The 7505-nt window shown below is 38.9% G+C and overlaps 1 non-coding gene across 1 annotated transcript; it reads right to left on the reverse strand.

Moving 5' to 3' along the window:
• Nucleotides 1-7159: 7159 nt before the first annotated feature.
• Nucleotides 7160-7266, reverse strand: LOC127099421 (small nucleolar RNA R71). Its single transcript, XR_007793924.1, has one exon. It is a non-coding gene; the product is annotated as a small nucleolar RNA R71 (small nucleolar RNA).
• Between the last annotated feature and the right edge of the window lie 239 nt (nucleotides 7267-7505).

Below are 7505 nucleotides of genomic sequence, written 5' to 3' on the forward strand. Positions count from 1 at the left end.
AAATAAATAAAGTAAAGCGAGTGCGGGAAATAAATAAAGTAAAGTGAGTGCGGAAAATAAATAAAGTAAAGCGAGTGCGAAAAATAAATAAAGTAAAGCGAGTGCGGAAAATAAATAAAGTAAAGCGAGTGCGGAAAATAAATAAAGTAAAGCGTAGACAGAAAGTAAATAAATAAAAAGCGATAAAATAAGAACCTCCTCCAAACGGAGGGCTTTAAATCTGGTACAAGAAAAATAAACCTCCGACTCCTGAAGATAAAGACGACAGCAACTCGAAGTGACCCAACTCAATCTCACTAAGGTGCGATAACCCCCCGATGTGACGGATTACCGCTTTTACAAATGATAAATATAGGCTTAGCGTTGTAAACTAAGTTGGATGATTTGAAAATGAAATGGAACGAACTATTTATAGAGGACTTCAGCAGCTTGCAAATACCATGGTGCCCTCCAACTTCTCCTTAGTGGGAACGTGATTTCCAAAGGTGGCGCCCGCCATGTGTGTAAATGGGAAAGTGTAGCACCTCAAATTTGCACCTATCATTGTACATACATTCTCATATTAGGTCATAGCATAACATGGTCCACTGCATAACATTGCATTGTCCCTTTTGCCCAAGTGCAAGGTCATTCAGAAGATTTAGGTCAAACTGGTCAGGAGATCAGTCAGTCAAGCAAGCAAGTGTGTTTTTCATTGAGCCAAGGCCCTAGGGTTGGTCCAACATGTTCACATGACTTGGGGATCCATTTGAAGTGTTTAGGTCAAAGATTGGATGTTCAGAGGTCATCATTCAATGCACAGTCAGTCAGAAACCCTAAAGAGTCAACTTGGTCAACTGTGATTGATTTTATGGTTTTGATGATGGGATTTGGTTTGAGAGAGCTTATTCATGTCCAAATAGGCCTCATATATCATGGTAAACATCATCATTGAAGAATTTGAAGCCAAATCAGAAATTTCCAAAAATAGAAACTGGACCTGTAATTGAAACTTGCCAAAAATGGAAACTTCTTGATCCCAAACTTACGTCATGATACAAGCTTCAAATGAATTTTTGCCCAACATGAAAGTTGAAGATCTTGTTCTCCCATTTCCAAAAAATCCAAGAACTCTCAATTCCCATGTATGGTTGGCAAGATATGATCAATTCATTTTCAAAAAATTATTGAACTTCAAAAGGCCATATCTCTCAAACCATTTGGCCAAATTTGGTGGGGTTTTTTTCCAACAAGTCACATTTGACCTCCTCTTTCCAAAAATGTAACCCTCATGCACCAAAACCTCATGGATCAAAATAGCATTTTTGAACCTACTTGAATTAATTTTAAGTGAGGTGAAAAATTGAACTTTTGATTTAACCACTTTTAACCACTTTGGCCTTTCAAATATGGTCTGAAATGTTGATTATAACTTGTTGCAAGCCCAATTTTCGTGCACCAGCCATTACACCTCCACATGTGAACCAAAGTGGCCATTTAGCAAAATGCTTCATTAAACTAAATCATGTTTAACACTTACTTATGCAACCTTAAACAGAAGGTATAAACTCATTTTTCTGTCATTTGGAAACCCTAGCAGCTATTTTGCACACAGAAAAATCTCACTCTCTCAAATTCTCATTTTCTCTCATTTTGGAAAATCTGTCAACAAGCTTCAAGAACTCAATTGTGCCTTGCTTGCTACAACATCTATTCCCCATCTTGAGCTTATTTCCACCTTCATTTCACAACTGTAACCTCCAATTCGTGACTGTTCTCTCTAAAGCATCATCAATGGCAGATTTCGATTTGGTTTGTTTCAAGCATCACTGAGCTAAACATCTTAACCATTCATCATCTGGAGCTTAAACCTTCATCTGTTTCGAGCTTACAACATCAAACAACAACCGTTTCACTCATTGTTTCAAAATCAAGTAAGATTTCAAATCTCCAATATCTTGAAACCATGCTATGCACTTTGTAGATATCCTTGCCCTGGTCATTATAAGCTTTGAGTTGATGAAAATGGTTGAGTATTTGTGAAGTTATGCTGTTTTAAAGTTTGATGTTGCATATTGTTCTTGCTCGATTCATGATTTGTAGTGTGTTTTAATGAAAATGGATGATGGATTATGTATGTACAATGTTTGCTGGTCATGTTGGTATCTTCAATTTGTGTTTCTGGGCGTTTTAAAATTTCGCGATTTGAAATGATGAAGATGAAGCTTGCTGTTCTTGAAAACCCTAATCCATTTTCCAGAAATTGAACCTTCACGTTGCATGGCACTGTTTACACATAACAACCAATCAGATTATTTCATTTCATGGCCCAAAACGCATCGTTTAGTTAAGTGGCACGGGTAATTACAAAATTGCCATCCAGCGTGCCCTTTGACCTATTAGACCATGTTGTTTTTCATTTTAATTTCATTTTTGATACACCAACTTGTAAAAATCATAACTCCACCATGCTTGATCCAATCTGAATGGGATTTTTTGCATTGTCTTCATCATGACCTCTAGAATTTTGTCATATTTTTTCCAGATTTTTTTGATGAATGGATTTTATTTGGCATTAGGGTTTGTGACATGTATCAATATTTTGCACATTTTTACTAAATCATTTGTGAAATAGTCACACTTTATCCTTTGACTTTGAAATTTTTTGTGCACAAACTAGACACATCCATGGTGATTTTGGTATAAAGTTCATGAATTTCTCATTTCTGGTCTTTGAGTTGTGATTTTTTGAAGTAGGGTGTGACAATTTGTGTCACACCATTGATGTGCAACTTGATGATTTTCATAGCCATGCCTATTGACCCCAAAATGGATTGATTTTTTGCATGATTGAGCTTGAGTATGTCTAGTTTACATGTGATTTTTCTTGGAATTATTTGTGGCATTTCCTAATTGTTTGAGATTTTTGTCCCTTGTCTGGTCTTATGTTGACTTTTTGTGACACTTGTTCCCATTTGTTTTGTGAAATGCTCATACTTTATTAGATGGACATGAAATTTTATATGTGATTACTAGACATCTTAAGCTTTACCATGGTTTTAGTCCCATTCATTTATCATATGCCATCCCTGATTTATGATTTTTCTAAGTTGATGCATGTTTGGTTGACTTCTTTGAGCATGTTCAAAATTGCCTTGCCTTTCTGATTTTCATTGACTATCTTCTACTTGTCCAAATGAGATGAAATTTGACATGCTTACCATGCTGTGGATTGTGATTGATCATGATTTATTTGATGATTTTTGAAATGTTTAAGATTGCTTTTGATTCAAGTCTTGCTGTTGACTTCTATGAGCTTCTAAAATGCCATGTTTTGACCTAATTTGTTCATGAAATGATAATGATGATTGATATGAATGTGAACCCAATTGGTTTTGTTTCTTGATTGTTTGAACATGATTTTGGATACTTGCCCTTTGCTGTTTTAACTTTCTCATTCACTTTTGACCCTAGGCTTGCCCTAGTGGTCCTGTGACTCACATTTGAGTTCATGTTTTCAGGTTGACCAACAAATGGCCAATGAGACCAATTCTTTTTGATTGAACTTGCTTGTTTATCATGACTAACATGTTATTTTTTGTAGGTTGCTTGGCTCACATGCCTTGAGCCTTGTGCCTTGCACATTCACTTGCTTATGATTAACTGTTGATGTCTGTTTCCTTTTGCTTTGTTTTGAAGTTGTATACTAATGTCTGCTTGACTATTTCAGGTGCTTTTAGTTGCTCAGTTCCTTGTGAACTTTTGCTTTGCTTTGCTTGTATAAGCAATTTGCATTGAGGTATACTTCTAAATCTTCATGTAGTCTGGAAGACCTGGCCTGTTACTTGGCCAGGCAACTGTCTGAAGTCCTCCTTAAGAGGCAATGTTTGTGACTGTTTACATTTGTCCTTGTATAGAGTCAAAGACCTCCTAAGTGAAGAGGCAATTGGCAGAACCCAAGGGATATGCAACCTATCCCCTGCTATTCTGTGTGTCATCTGTTTTGCTCACACCACTGTGTTGATGCATTGCAGATACAAACCCAAGATCTTGTACAATTGTACAGTTGAGTCAGTTTTAAATGTGTAGAAGGGTTCCCACTTTCTGAACCCACACATTCTTGTCTTAAGCTCTCCCAGGCCAGGGATAAGAGCTGTGAAGTCCTATCTTCACTCACCTTTCATCTGCTTCACCTTAGCCCCTCAATGGCAAGGTTAAGAGCTAACATTACCCAGTTCCAGTGGTTTGTTTGTTGAGGTTGATATGACCCCTCGACTAAAACCTAACCTTGATTGAGCCCATTGTTTGCATATAGTGTGTGCTACTTGTGCTTGTGTGTTTGTTTGACATGCTTCCTGTGCAAGTTAGGTTTAGTTTAGCTTGCTTCCTGTGCAAGTTAGGTTTAGTTTGGCTTGCTTCCTGTGCAAGTCAGGGTTACGATAGGCTTGCTTCCTGTGCAAGTTAGCTAGAAACCTTAACTTAGGGATGATTTGCATGATAACATCTAGGCTCGAGTCGTAGTCTCCCTAGTTGTGTCTCCCTCTGTTATCTGGTTAGGCTAGTCTTTTTCCCTGCGTAGGGGAACTACATCGCCCTGATCCTCGTTCCAGACGAGGTATGTAGGCAGGAGACCGTGCGAGGTCTCTCTGGGCACCTTTTTTTTCTTTTTGTGTGTGTTGTTTGACGATTGCTAGGCTCGAGTTCCCGACTCCTTAGCAATTTGTTGTCTGTTTGTTCTTGTTGTGTGCTTGGAAGCCGGTATAAGTCCATCGAGTGGCATCTGGGTTCCAGTGTGCGTGTGTTGGTTTGGATGCTGATGTAAGTCCAGTGATTGGCATTCGGGCTCCACGTTTGCCTTTGCCTGTTTTTGTGTGCGTGTCAGCCGAGCTACGAATGCTCTGATTCTCCTTCGTCCAAGGAGATACGTATGCATAGGACGCGATATCCTAGCGAGCATGTGTCGTTTCCCCAGTTCGAACTACTTTGACTCTGATGTCTATGCCTGATAGACTAAGTAGGCCCAGGATGCGATATCTGATCACACTAAAATTCACCGTATTTCTGACTCCGATTTCGCATGCATTCTTAGCTTTTATTGTTGTTTTGCTTTGTTATTTCTTTGTTTTCTTATGTTTTCAGGTTTTTATAATAATCGGAGCTTGAATCGGGAAAAGGAGCGAAAAAGGAGTGAAAACGGGCGAAAACCTAGAAATTCAGCGTTTTGCACTTACGGCACCCACCGTGGCGGGCGCCATGGGGTTAGCCATGACGTGGCCACGTCTCAAGACCACTCCTCAACCGTCAAGACCCACGATCCCCACTCCATCATCCCCTGTAGGGACCATGGCGGGCGCCATAGGCCTGTGGCGGGCGCCACAAGGCCAAAATCAGTAACCTCCACTTTTTAGTGGAGGGGCGTCCCTGTCATTTCATGCTTTCAGTTTTTACTATAAATAGGACCTTAGATTTTCGTTTTTCTTCATCCAGAATTAGAATTCTCTAGGCATATATCAGTTATAAAGCAGTTGCCATTCCACATCGGGGTGCCTCTGCAATCGAGTGATCGAGTCTGTAATCTGTCTGTGGTTCGAGTTTTTGGAGCACTCTGGAGGAAGTTAATCCTGCCGCCATTTTAATTCAAGTTCGTATTTTACTTTTATTTATTTCCTGCACTCGCACATTTACGTTGTTTATTTCCTGCACTCGCACTTTACGTTGTTTATTTCCTGCACTCGCACATTTACGTTGTTTATTTCCTGCACTCGCACATTTACGTTGTTTATTTCCTGCACTCGCACATTTACGTTGTTTATTTCCTGCACTCGCACTTTACTTTGTTTATTATCCGCACTCGCTTTAAATTACTTTTATGAAAAACTATAAAAAGAATATTTACTTTATCATGTCTAACTAATTCTATAAAGGTTAGAATGTAAGGATCGTAATTAAACCAGTAATCAGTATAATTGTTCGTGGAAACACCTAAGGGCTATTTTATCTTTCAATTCAAGTAATTGTTTTTAACTATTTCAAAAACAGCCAAAAGCGCTTTGTCTAGTTTATTAGGAGATTTTAGATTTAAAAAGAAAAGAGATTTTAAAACGATTTTCGGACGCGTTAGGAAGTTTAAACTCTGGTTCGTAAGAACCTCTTTTTGCTAAGAAGTCCAGGTTAAAATACTTTTCAACTTAGTTAAGATACTATATTTCTTAAAAATAGGTTTACTACTCTAACGCAGTACGCACCTTTTTATCCGTGACAATAGGAGGGGTTGATTAGAGAGTACAACTCGGTTCTGAATACGCGAAAGCGACAGTTCCTGTTAAATTAGTTCTTTTCAAAGGAGAAAACATTGCCCATAAGTAGTTCCACTAACAAGTACTGGATTATCATTGATTGCGTGAATTACATTCGAGCCTGTCTTTATTTATTATTTAAAATTATAATTTTATTTACCATTGCACCCTTATTAAAACCCTTAAAAATAGTTGCCTTAGATACACACCATAACAACAGGTTTGATAGATTGACACTTGGTCTCTGTGGATTCGATAATCTTTTATATTACTTTGACGTGATTCGTACACTTGCGAAAAACACGCATCAAGTTTTTGGCGCCGTTGCCGGGGACCAATTTCGTCAAATTTCATTACCCTGTAGTTATACCGTTTAGACTAAGGTTGTTACCCACCGGTCAATGCGAAAGACTCGCAGTGCCGGAAGTTTAGTAGACCCTCTAGCTGAACCTGAACGTTACGCTCGCGCACGTTTATTTTTCCATAGGAATAGGATAGCTATGGCCGAAGAACAAAACCGAAGACCTCTTAAGGACTTCGCCCAACCATCAAACGAGGAACCTAGTTCCAGTATAGTAAACCCCGTTATCCCAGCCAATAATTTTGAACTTAAACCATCCCTGCTGCAATTAGTGCAACAGAGACAATTCTCAGGTCTCGCTACTGATAACCCAAACCAACATTTAAAAAACTTTCTTCAGTTAGCAGACACCTTTAAAACCAATGGAGCTTCTCCTGAGGCGATACGCTTAAGATTATTTCCCTTTTCCCTCAGAGATAAAGCTCTATCATGGTTAGATTCCCTTCCACCCAATTCAATAACAACTTGGGATGACCTTAGGAAAGTTTTTCTTGCTAGATATTTTCCCCCAAGTAAGACCGCTCTTCTTCGAAACCTTATAACTAGATTTACCCAACTCCAAGGAGAGTCGTTGTTCGAAGCCTGGGAGAGATATAAAGAACTATTAAGAGCATGCCCACACCATGGCTTAGAGAATTGGCTAATCATCCAAACCTTCTATAATGGACTTCATTATAACACTAAGATGACCATCGACGCTGCCGCTGGTGGCGCACTGATGAATAAACCTTACCCTGAAGCTAGTGCCCTTATCGAGGATATGGCCCAAAACCATCAATCATGGGGAGTAGAACGAGCGACAGTGGAAAAGAAGGAAGCCCAAGGAGGAATACATGAGCTAAGCTCTATAGACATGATGCAGGCTAAAA

The sequence above is a fragment of the Lathyrus oleraceus genome, chromosome 6 (assembly GCF_024323335.1).
Source record: "Lathyrus oleraceus cultivar Zhongwan6 chromosome 6, CAAS_Psat_ZW6_1.0, whole genome shotgun sequence".
Lineage (NCBI taxonomy): Eukaryota > Viridiplantae > Streptophyta > Magnoliopsida > Fabales > Fabaceae > Lathyrus > Lathyrus oleraceus.